Source organism: Malania oleifera, chromosome 11 (assembly GCF_029873635.1).
Source record: "Malania oleifera isolate guangnan ecotype guangnan chromosome 11, ASM2987363v1, whole genome shotgun sequence".
Taxonomy (NCBI): domain Eukaryota; kingdom Viridiplantae; phylum Streptophyta; class Magnoliopsida; order Santalales; family Ximeniaceae; genus Malania; species Malania oleifera.
In genome coordinates, this window is record NC_080427.1 from 12,056,704 (window position 1) to 12,069,674 (window position 12,971).

Consider the following 12,971-nt stretch of genomic DNA (forward strand, 5'->3'; position numbering starts at 1 on the left):
TTGTGTAATTAATTAAACTGCTTTATTTAATTTCTGATATTACTCACACTAGATTGACCATAATATTGTGAACATACTGCAATTAGGAGGAATACCTAGGGGATAGATTTTAAAAATACCAATTCATCCCCCCCCCCTCTTGGGATCATGGTAAAGCTAACAATTGGTATCAGGCTAGGTTGCATAGACTAGTTGTAATTTTGCAAAATTATCACATATGGCTCATAGCCCCGTGACACCTTTCCCTGAGGGACCATCTTCCACACGACCTTCTGCACATAAAAGCTCTTCTTCAATTTGTACAAAAATCCTTTTTACCTTTTACTAAGAATCCTTCTTGTTGGTGCATGTAAATCTCCTCATCAAGATCACCATGAAGAAATTTTGTCTTCACATCCAACTGCTCGAGATGTAGGCCCTCTAAGGAAACAATGCTTAAGAATGATATGATGGTTGTTAACTTCACAATTGGTGCAAAAATGTTAGTGTAGTCACTTCCTTCCTTCTGCTCGAAGCCTTTGACTATCAATTGGGATTTGTACCTCCTAGATCCATCATGCTCCCCTTTGATCCTGTACACCCACTTGTTATGAAGAGCCTTCTTACCTTTGGGAACTAAGCTAGTTCCCAAGTTTTTTTGTTGTTTAGGGACTTCATTTCATCCTTTATTGTAAGCTTCCACTAGCTCGAATCTCCCACCTGACATGCTTCATCATAGAATTTGGGTTCTCCTCCATCTGTGAGAAGTAAATAATTCATATACCTCCTATTTGGTATATGTCGTCGAGAAGATCTCCTAAGCTCTGGAGTTGGAGTAAGAGACGGTGGTGTGACAATTTGCTCCACAAGTTCCTCTACTTGAGGAATCTCAGCATTTTGCTATTGTGTCTCCTTTGCTTGAGGATTCTCAATGTTTCACTGTTGTGTTCCAACACTTTCTAGGACATCATCCAAATATACATAGGTTGTTTCATTTTGAAGTGGTTATGCAGGTTCTATTCGTTATATTGTGTGTCTATCTTTGTACATCACCTTTTCATTAAATATCACATCTTTGTTTCAGATCACCTTCTTGTTCCCATCATCCCAAATGCGATACCCATGCTCATCATCACTATAACTGATGAAGGTGCATTTTCGGTACTTTGGATCAAGCTCGTGTCTAATATGATCATTAACATGCACATTTACTTCTTAATCGAAAACTTTCAAATGTGAAAGTCTCACCTCTTTTCCGCTCTATACCTCTTATGGTAGATTGTTGTCCAATGGTATTGATGGACTCATGTTAATTAAGTATGCTACTATATTGACTACTTCTTCCTAGAACTACTTTGGTAAGCCTGACTGCATACACATGCTTCTGGATCTTTCAATCAATGTTTGATTCATCTGCTCAGCTATGTCATTCTACTGAGGCATACCTGCCATAGTTCTTTTTATTCCGATGCCATGCTCATAGAAGAATTTCTTCAACCCGGTGTTATCACACTCACCACCTCTATCAGTTCTCAGCTTCTTGATTTTCAAACTAGTTTCATTTTCAACCATTGTTTTCCAAGTCTTAAAAACATCAAACTCATAAGATTTGTATTTTTGGAAGTAAACTCGTTCCTTCTGAGAATGATCCTCAATAAATTTCATGGACTAATTCCTTCCACTATGGAATGAGACGGTCGTCGGTCCCTATACATCTGAGTGGACTAGTTCAAGTCTCACATTCTTTGGGGCACTGGCGAATGTCTAGAAACTAACACTCTTCTTTTTTACCAAGTATATAATCCTCGCACATATCAATCTCTACTGACCGCAGATCACTCAACTTTCCCATTGAGTGCATGACTCTAAGTCTTTTCTCACTAATGTGACCAAGTTGTTGATGCCAAATGTTGCTATCGACATTTCTTGTAGTAACTGAAATAGACATACATGCATTAGAAGTCACATAAAGCATTCCACTTGTTAGAATTGGTGCATTCCCAAGAGGGGGGTGAATTGGAATTTTAAACTTTTCTCCTAGGTTGAACTATATGTTAACAGAATATTATAACCTAGGGTATTTCTATGCAGTTCCAAATATGCTGATAAATATAGTATACGAAAATTCAAATCGAGCACATCATTCACATGACAACATACATGTGCGGTAAATATAAGGTGCAGAAATATAAACAAACACACGATATGTTATCGGGGTTCGGCAAACTATGCCTATGCCTCTGCCTCTAGCTCGCAAGCCTGAGGATTCCACTAATAGCTCACTTAAGGGTGGAGCGGCACCGATTACATTCAGGTCAATTAGCATAGGGCTGACCTCAACCTTAACCAGGTCAATTAGCGGGACTAACCTCAACCTACACACCTTAACAAAATGACGCACCTAACTTTCCTAACCGGGTCTAAGCCAATTCGGGACTATTCAAGGGTTAGTCTCCCTTTTCAGGCCCGTGCCTAGAACACAACAGTTTTTCTCAATAAATGAAACGGTACAGTGATTATGCTTTCAAGCAAAGCAGATGTGTACCCAACTACGTGCAATTACATACACCATAATATGATTTAATATGTAAGCTCAGTGTGGTCCAATATTTCAACTCTTAGAATATTTGCTATCAGTGTAATGAGTGTGTGAGAGTGTCAACCAGTATGATCTTTGTATCACAATATGTGTTCAATCCAATAGCTCACACAAAGATATCAAGTCTCAAGTATTTCAATCAACAGGATGTCTCAAGCATGTAAACATCGAATAATGTATATGCTTGGTTTGCAAAAGATGTGTAATCTTTGTATTCAGCAGATGATGTATGAGTGAATGAATATTGCAACAAAGATCACTATCTTATAAACAAATATCTCTTCAAATATATTTTTCAATATAAAGCACACTGGATATTTGAAAATGATTTTAAAAGGATTTTGCAAACAAAAACAAATACAATATTCTCATGATGTTACAATGAAGGTGCAATCTTAGAAGATTTAACAAAGACTCCTTAGGATAGACTTATTAACAAAGTCCCCTAAGAGTCCTTAAGGTTTTGCTCTCAATAAAAATAATGTCAATCAAGTAAGGCGGTGAGAGCAAACCTATAGAACAACCACACTTAAATCACACTTACAAAAGTATTTGAGAAGTAAGATCTGGTAAGAATAAGTGTTGGAGGCTAAAAGATGAGTATTATGGGTTTTGGGATTTTTAGAGAATTTCTCCCTAATCAAATATGCTAATCTCATACTAATCTTAGCAAATGATGGGCTATATAGAGACTTTGGAAGAATTATAGCCGTTAGGACACGTATGGTATTATTAATATTGTTTAAGATCATTTTAACCCTAATTAACCCTGTTTAAAAATGTTTAACCGTGATAAAAATTAGGGCAACCCGAGAGGTCTGGTCGACCAGAACCATTTCGGTCGACGAGAGTTCATATGATTCGGTCGACCAAGACTTTTTTGAACTGAAGACACAGTCGACCGAAAGTAGGCGATTTTCCACTTTACCAAGGTTCGATCGACCAGGCCATTTTGAACTAAATGGTTTGGTTGACCAGACCATTAGGACATCTCTCGAGGGCCCTTGGTCGACTAGGTAGTTGGCGTACAAATTTGGCTTGGTCGACCAAATGGTCAATTTGTTAACCGTAGGAGGATTTGGTCGAACGAGGGATTTGAACTATGCTGGTTCAGTCGACCAGGACCTTGGTCAACTGTTGACCCAGGCCTGTTTCGGTCGACTGAGGCGGAATGAACTGCATTGGTCCGTCGACCGAAAGTGCACAATGTGTGCATTTCGGTCCTGTTATGATCCACTCAAACCCTAATCAAGTTCCTAGCATTTTATAGGTGCAATGGTGAGTGTCCTAGAGTCATTTTTGTCCAATTAAAGACACCAAAAAAATCCGATGTCAGTCGACCAAAACTCTAAGGTCTTTCTTAGGTCACTTTTAGTTTACGGTTTGTTTGAACTTACGTAATAAATCATGCATGTGATGTGTGTGAGCTTATTACAAACCAATTCCTAATTTACTATTATAGACCATTTACATGAATGAATTATATGTATTACAACACAATGGTTTTCAATCTTTACTTGCTTTGTGCACATCTCGATCTTGACAATTTTAGTTTCTGCACAAAGTCTCAAACACCCATTAGACGCAATGAGTATTTGTCATTATCAAAACCTGGCGTGACCTATAAGGTCAACATTCTCCCCCTTTTTGATGATGACAAATACAATTAGCAAAAATATAGGGGTTAAGCCTAAGAAGGCTCCCCCTCTCAATATGCGTCCAACTTATTTTTAGCCAAATTATTTTTACCCATTATTTATTTTTACCCATTATTTTTGCCCCTTTCCATCTCCCCCTTTTGGTAACAGCAAAAAGGGCCATATAAGTTAATAACCTAGGCAATGGGTAAGTAGTACATTTCAACATGATGAATTTTGGAAAGAATTTTAAAAATTTCGGCAGTGTGCTGTTTGTAATTCGGACTTTCCAAAATAGAACCTGTATAAGTGTAACTTATTTGAGTTTAAATATTTCCTAACAATTTATCCACAACTACTCAAACAGTTCAGTATGGTCCAATCAAGTAAATAAAATTTCAATACGATCATGAAGTGGACAAGTTGTGCATCACAAATGATAATCAATATAAGCATGCGATGGAGATATGAATTGTGCACATGATCAATAATCACCTTTCACAGAGTCTAAAGCAATAAGATAAGTTAATCATTAGTATCAGTTGCTAAGACATGGAAAGTTCCCATTAGAGAGGTCCCCCTAAATTTATACAAGTTATGAAACAATTACTTTAAATATATATATATATATATATGCACAATCGACTCCAAGGAATGTAATATGTAAATGAATTAACTGTTGACATATTTAGATTTTGTGCACACAAAAGAGGATTATTTTAGTCATTTAAGAAAATGTCTGCAAAAAATTCGGCAGCATATCGACTATAAACAGGACATTTCCCAAAATTTTACCTGCATAAAGACGATTCTCAAACAAACAGTATCACAAGAGTAAGGCATGCGAGAACCTATCATCTACCAGCAGGCAATTCTCATCAACTGTATCCGCCATGCAGGAGGCATTCTACACTAATCATGCATTTCAATAGAATAATCATTTAACCACAAGCACATGCATATCAAGGTATTGCTGATATATATATCATAATCAAACAGGGTAATATATCATAGTATTTGTATAAGGTGTCACGAGAATACAAAATAAAAGTAAAAGTTATTTTATTTAGTACAGACCAGATGATATAGAATAAAATAAAAAAAAAATCAAAACCACGCAATCTGATCTGTAGACTACTCCTGAGTCTAGAACTCCCCTCCATCATCTCCTTTATCACCACCGTCACTGGCATCAAAGTTAAAATCCATGGTCAGCCTGTCTCTCTCATCCTGCATATCTTGAATACGGTTGTTCAGCTCACTGAAGCTGACTGTCATGGACCTCTCTAAATCAGTAAAGCGACTAGCAGTAGAGATGGAGAACTTCTAGAACTCCTCACGAAGCGTAGTGGATGACGATGCCAAATCTCTCAGGTCTGGCTGGACTGATCCTCGCAACTCTATGAATGAGTCAGACAAACTGGTGATTGCAGCCATAAGATCCACGTTTGATGGTTGCGAAGGCTGTGGTGACTCCTGCGAGGCCTCTTCCTGCGTTGCTGCTCCCCTAGAAGGCACCTAGATGTTGCCAACAAGCTCGTACCGCATTAGTCTCAGGTTCACGCCAGAGAAGATATCAGCAAGTCGTCTCTTCTTCCATGAAGCCACATTTGAGCGCGTGACTCCAATATTTCTAAACAACTTGTTCAGGATACCCCCATACGGCATTATAATTCTGTGACCAATCGTTTTGGCCATCATTCATCGAATTATCAAGCTGGGCAAATCTAATTTCTTTTGAGCAAATAGAAATCACATAATAAAACAGTCCAAAAATGACACGTGCACTCTAGACCCTACCTTGGGCAGGACATTATACGTGATCAAGCGGTGCACAACCTTAGCCTCTAATGTGAATTGTATGTATGGTGGGGGATGGTTTTGGCTTGCCGTGCCTAATTCAGATAGGGTCAGGTTCGGAAATGTGGCGACTGTGAATTCCTATTCAAAGATCCAAGAATTTACCACATCTGGGCACTCGAAGTCCCCACGGTCAATATCAAGGACATCTGAGATGTGCTGAGCATCGAAACGCACATTTATCCTCAATACACGGGAGAAGCACCCGTTTTCATCATTTCCCAAATTAACGTAAAACATTCTAATATACGTTGGGTAATGGCCCCCAAGTTGATAGGAAATAAATGTTTTCCAGTCTTGATATTCAAACATATCCATTATGTTGCTAAAATACTGATTCATGAAGTCAAGATCAAGGATCTTACCCAATATCGCTTCCTTGGGATGAAACTACGTATGTATCTGACCTTGCACCATTCTGAAAGGAAGTACTCATCCTCAGCATGTGGAATATCGTGGGCTTCAATGTGTGCCATGACGGTAAGGATGTAAGGCTTGGAAATCAAATTTTACTGGAAAGGGTGAAAGATCTCTCAAGGATTTCGTGCAAATGAGCTTTGATGGAAGGAGAATAATATATATATCGCAGCTCGGTCGACCAGAAGCAGATACGGTCGACCGACGATTGAAATTCCCCATGCACCGGCACTGTTCGGTCGACTAGAGAGAAAATGAACGGAGATGGTCGGTCAACTGAAAAGGAGTACTGTAACCATGTTTGGTCGACTAGGGGAAAATCGAAACTTTCAGTCGACCGTGGGAATATGCTCACTGAGGTTCGGTCGACCGGGAGACTTTATTCATGCAATGCTCGGTCGACCGAGCATAGTGAATTTTCCCCATTTTGTCTAATTTTGATCCAAAGTTCTCCCTTAGGCTTAGATTTGATATATTGCAACATAAACATGATTTTTATGGATTCTTGGTGAAAAGATAATACACAATTGAGGTATGCACCAAGATTTGACTTATTGAACGTAGATTGCTTCCCTTTAAGTCCAAACTATTTGGGCACCGAGCACTAAGGAATATGTGGCTTTTCTTAAACTATGCTCTTTGGTGATTGGAGAGTATCCTTTAGGAATGATGACATAGAGGAGTAAGGATATGAAACAAGAAATGGGTGAAACCTCACCGAGTATGATCGTGGTTTAGTAAGGATTTCCTATGGATGAGACAAACCAGAATTAAAGGTTTTGCAATTTGAACTCAAAGGGACCAATTCCCTAGAAGGTACCTCTAATTTGGTTATAGTTATGACAAGCACTCAATATATATATATTGGTCATTTATGATCAATGGTGTTTAAGCCTATAATGATGACTTGATTTCGAATTTAGGTTTTTCATGTTCAAAAGTGAGTTTAGGGTATAGTGATATAAGATATGATGGAACCCTAACACTCAACCTTGTGCAATGGACAGTTGTTGCTTAACTTTGTGATTTTCATGTTAGCACGGGTTAAGCATTTGGAATTAAGTATTAGGCATAGATGCCATGTCCATTTGGAAGTGGATAAAAGTCTTAGTATAATAAGATGGTGTAAACTAAGATTTTCATTTTAAACAACAATCACTTCCCAAGCCTACAGTCATCGCAACCCCATAAACCTAAGCCCAGGAATAAAGGAAAGATAACTAGAGTATTGTTTCTATTTGAATCTGTTTTTCCTTAATTCCTATGGGGATTGTTTCGTTGATTATCCATTTCATTTCCTTTTCTAAGCCTCTGGCACTTCTAAGTAAGCAATTAAACCATATGTGCCACACAGTTTTGAAAAATAAGCAGGTATTAAATATACGTAAAGGATTGTGCTTATTTATTCCATTTTTCTTCAGTGAGACTAGACTGTTGGTTCTATGTAAGCAACCTGAACCCTTTTTGAAACGAGTTTTCTTTTTAGGTCCAAAGGGGTTGTCTAGGTTGTCTTTCTCACTTGGAGATTTGAAAAACATTTCGGAATAATTTTTACTTTTTCTTTTTGAGCAAATGATTTTCAAAACCTTCTCCATTTTTCTCCTTTCTAGTGTGGCATGATATCCTTTCAAATCATTTAAGTGCTTTGCCACCTTTTCATTTTCATCTTTCGAAAATGTTTTCTTCTTTGATATCTCAACTAGAATTTTATGCATTTTAAATGAGGTCTTTTCTAGTTTTCCATATGACGGCATCTCATCAAATGATTCATTACATGATTTTTCAAATTGAAAGACACATGAATCATTGCATTCATTCATATCATTATCATCACAAGAAACTTTTAAAGATTCATCACAAGATATATTATAGGAATCAACAGATGAATCATCACATGCAATATTAGTAGAACTATCATTTTGTTCAATAAATGATTCAGCATGTGATACAATATGGCACATAGGACAAGAATCATCAATCAATTTATCATTAAATTCAGTGCCTGTTATATAGAAACTTTTAAAGATTCATCACAAGATATATTATAGGAATCAACAGATGAATCATCACATGCAATATTAGTAGAACTATCATTTTGTTCAATAAATGATTCAGCATGTGATACAATATGGCACATAGGACAAGAATCATCAATCAATTTATCATTAAATTCAGTGCCTGTTATATAGAAGCATTCACAATAGGGGTCATCAAAATATATAAAGTGAGAATTATATACCTCTTCATTGATTTCTAGCTCATGATTTACCTCCTCTGGATCATTTGAGCTCGGAGCATTCGGAGGAGTAACAATCTCCTTCTCTTTGGATTTTCCATATTTTTTTTCTAGTTCATCCCAGATTTCCTATGCACTATGACATGCCACAAACTCAAAAAAAAATATCAGAATCTAACGCAAGGTAGAATATGTCCATGCCATTAGAATTAATCACATTAAAATCATTTTCATTTATTTGTGCACATCTTCCTTTAGCAGTCATAAGCCAGACCCTCCCGTCCATAGATTTCAAGAATATGGTCATTCTAACTTTCCACGTGGTGTAGTCGACACCACAAAATAATGGAGGACTAGAAAGTGACCGTCCCTCACCGAATGGGGATACACCAATGTGAGCCATTGCGATCTTTTTGCAAAAACGTTTAAGTCAAGTGCAACGAGGCTCTGATACCAATTGTTAGAATTGGTGTATTCCCAAGATAGGGGGTGAATTGGAATTTTAAACTTTTCTCCTAGGTTGAACTAGATGTTAACAGAATATTATAACCTAGTGTATTTCTATGCAGTTCCAAATATGCTGATAAATATAGTATACAGAAATTCAAATCGAGCGCATCATTCACATGACAACATACACGTGCGGTAAATATAAGGTACGAAAATATACACAAACACACGATATGTTATCAGGGTTCGGCCAACTATGCCTACGTCCCTGCCTCTAACTCACAAGCTCGAGGATTCCACTAATAGCTCACTTAAGGGTGGAGCGACACTAATTATAACCAGGTCAATTAGCACAAGGCTGACCTCAACCTTAACTAAGTCAATTAGCGGGGTTGACCTCAACCTACATGCCTTAACAGGATAATGCACCTAGCTTTTATTAACCGGGTCTAAGCCAATCCGGGACTATTCCATGGCCAGTCTCCCTCTTCAGGCCTGTGCCTGGAATACAACAGTTTCATTCAATAAATGAAACGATACAGTGATTATGCTTTCAAGCAAAGCAGATGTGTACCAAACTACGTGCAATTACATACACCACAATATGATTTAATATGTAAGCTCAGTGTGGTCCAATATTTCAACTCTCTGAATATTTGCTATCAGTGTAATGAGTGCATGAGAGTGTCAACCAGTATGATCTTTGTATCACAATATGTGTTCAATCTAATAACTCACACAAAGATATCAAGTCTTTAGTATTTCAATCAACAGGATGTCTCAAGCATGTAAATATCAAATAATGTATATGCTTAGTTTGCAAAAGATGTGTAATATTTGTATTCAACAGATGATGTATGAGTGAATGAATATTGCAATAAAGATCACTTTGTCATAAAAAAATATTTCTTAAAATATATTTTTCAATATAAAGCACACTAGATATTTGAAAATGATTTTAAAAGGATTTTACAAACAAAAACAAATACAATCTTTTCAAGGTGTTGCAATGAAGGTGCAATCTTAGAAGATTTAACGAAGACTCCTTAGGATAGACTTATTAACAAAGTCTCCTAAGAGTCCTTAAGGTTTTGCTCTCAATAAAAATAATATCAATCAAGTAAGGCGGTGAGAGCTAACCTATAGAACAATCACACTTAAATCACACTTACAAAAGTATTTGAGAAGTAAGATCTGGTAAGAATAAGTGTTGGAGGCTAAAAGATGAGTATTATGGGTTTTGGGATTTTCAGAGAATTTCTTCCTAATGAAATATGTTAATCTCACACTAATCTTAGCAAATGATGGGCTATATATAGACATTTGAAGAATTATAGCTGTTAGGACATGTAGGGTATTATTAATATTGTTTAAGATCATTTTAACCCTAATTAACCCTATTTAAAATTGTTTAACCACGGTTAAAATCAGGGCAACCCGAGAGGTCTGGTCGACCAGAGTTTATATGATTCGGTTGACCAGGATATTTTTGACTTGAAGATTCAGTCGATCGAAAGTGGGCGATTTTCCACTTTACCGAAGTTTAATCGACAAGGCCATTTTGAACTGAATGGTTCGGTTGACTAGATCATTGGGACTTCTCCCGAAGACCCTTAGTCGACCAGGTAGTTGGCGTACAATTTTTTCTTGGTCGACCAGATGGTCAATTTGTTGACCTTAGGAGGATTCGGTCGACCGGGGGATCTGAACTATACTGGTTCGGTCGACCAGGACCTTGGTCAACTATTGACCCAGGCCTGTTTCGGTCGACCGGGGCAGAATGAACTGCCTTGGTCGATTGAGCGAAAGTGCACAATGTGTGGATTTCCATCCTATTATGATCCACTCAAACCCTAATCAAGTGTCTAAAATTTATAGGTGCAATGGTGAGTGTCGTAGGGTCATTTTTGTCCAATTAAAGACACCGAAAAAATCCGGTGTTGGTTAACCAAAACCCTAAGGTCACTTTTAGTTTACACTTTGTTTGAGCTTACGTAATAAATCATGCATGTGATGTGTGTGAGCTTATTACAAACTAATTCCTAATTTACTATTACAAACCATTTACATGAATGAATTATATATATTACAACACAATGGTCTTCAATATTTACTTGCTTTGTGCACATCTCGATCTTGACAATTTTGGTTCCTACACAAAGCCTCAAACACCCATTAGAGACAATGAGTATTTGCCATAATCAAAACGTGGCGTGACCTATAAGGTCAACACCACTTTTCTTACGTTGTGCAATTGATAGTGCACCCTTTAAAATCTTCTATTCAAACCCCAATGAATGTTATGATGTATCCCTCATCTGCTAATTGACCAACTGAGATTAAATTCTTTCTCAGGTCTGGAATATATTTGACATCCTTTAGCTTCCATACTGACCCGATCATCTTGATCTTCACAGTTTCCTTGCCAGTTATGTTGCAAGGTTGATCATTGCCAAGGTATACCTTACCAAAGTAACCTGGTATTGACTCCTTTAGGAAATCTTTATTGCAAGTGGCATGAAATGAGGCTCCAAAGTCCAAGACCCAAGACTCCTTCTTGAGCATATCAACATATCACCTTCTTCTAAGGAAACATTTGCTCCTATCTTTGCCTTATATTCCTTTCTTGGACCTTTGCACTGGCTTCTGAAATGACCAAACTTTCCACAGTTTTAGCACTCAATATTCTTTGTGCCCTGGGAGCCTTTGGAATTTCTGGATTTGGATCACCTGGACCTAGATCCACTGCGATTGTTTGATCAGTTATACCTGCTTCCTTTCTATAAATCTCTCCCTCGGCTTTCCATATTCAATGCTAAACCTGAAGTGGAAGTAGTGTTCGACATCCTAATCTTTTCCATCAAAATCATGCTGACAACTTCATCAAAATTTAGTTTTGATTTTTCTTGCGAAACTACTAATCACAGTAAAAATACCTTTCTAACTCTCAAGAATCTGACTAAGAATCATTAAGGCACAGATGTCACTATCAAACTTGATTTTAACTAAGGCGAGTTGATCCGACAGCTTGTTGAAATTATTTAGATGTATACTAAAACTTTCACCTATGGACATGTTCATGGTAAATAACTTCTTCATCAAGTGTACTTATTTGCAACTAATGGTTGCTCATACATGTTGGAGAGAGCATCCATAAGAGACTTGGTGGTTGTTATGTGCTTGATATTAAAGGCAATAGACTTTGTTAGTGTCATTCTGATAGTTCTGAGAGCTTTTTGATCAAGCAACTCCCCCTCACCCTCCTTCATGGAATCTTGATTTCCCTTCAATGGTAAGTGTAACTTTTTAACAAACAAGTGGTCCTCGATCCACATTTTCTAGAAACCGAAGTTGGTGTCGTTAAACATCTCGATTTTTGAGCTATGTTCGTTCGACATCTCAATTTGTCAATTTAGAGATGGAATCAGCTCAAATGGACTACATGATTGGATTTGAAATGGCTAGAAATAGTAGTAATGGTTCAATTCGTTCAAAAAATGGACTTGATATGACTCCGAAAACCTGGTCAAACCTTTGGGTCAAAATCGGTCAACTTTTTGTTAAACTTAACGGAATATACTCCCACTTAACAAAATATTGTTACTGACGATGTTAATTAATGCCATTAACTAACTACTGATGTGATAGGTGGGACCTAGTGATGACATGGCGCTGACATGCCAAGTGGGGTCCGATGATGATGCTGACATGGCAGTGGGGCCTAGTGCTGATGTGTCTGCTAGTGTGGCAGTGGAACCCAGCGATGATTGTGCTAAATTATACCAGGTAAATT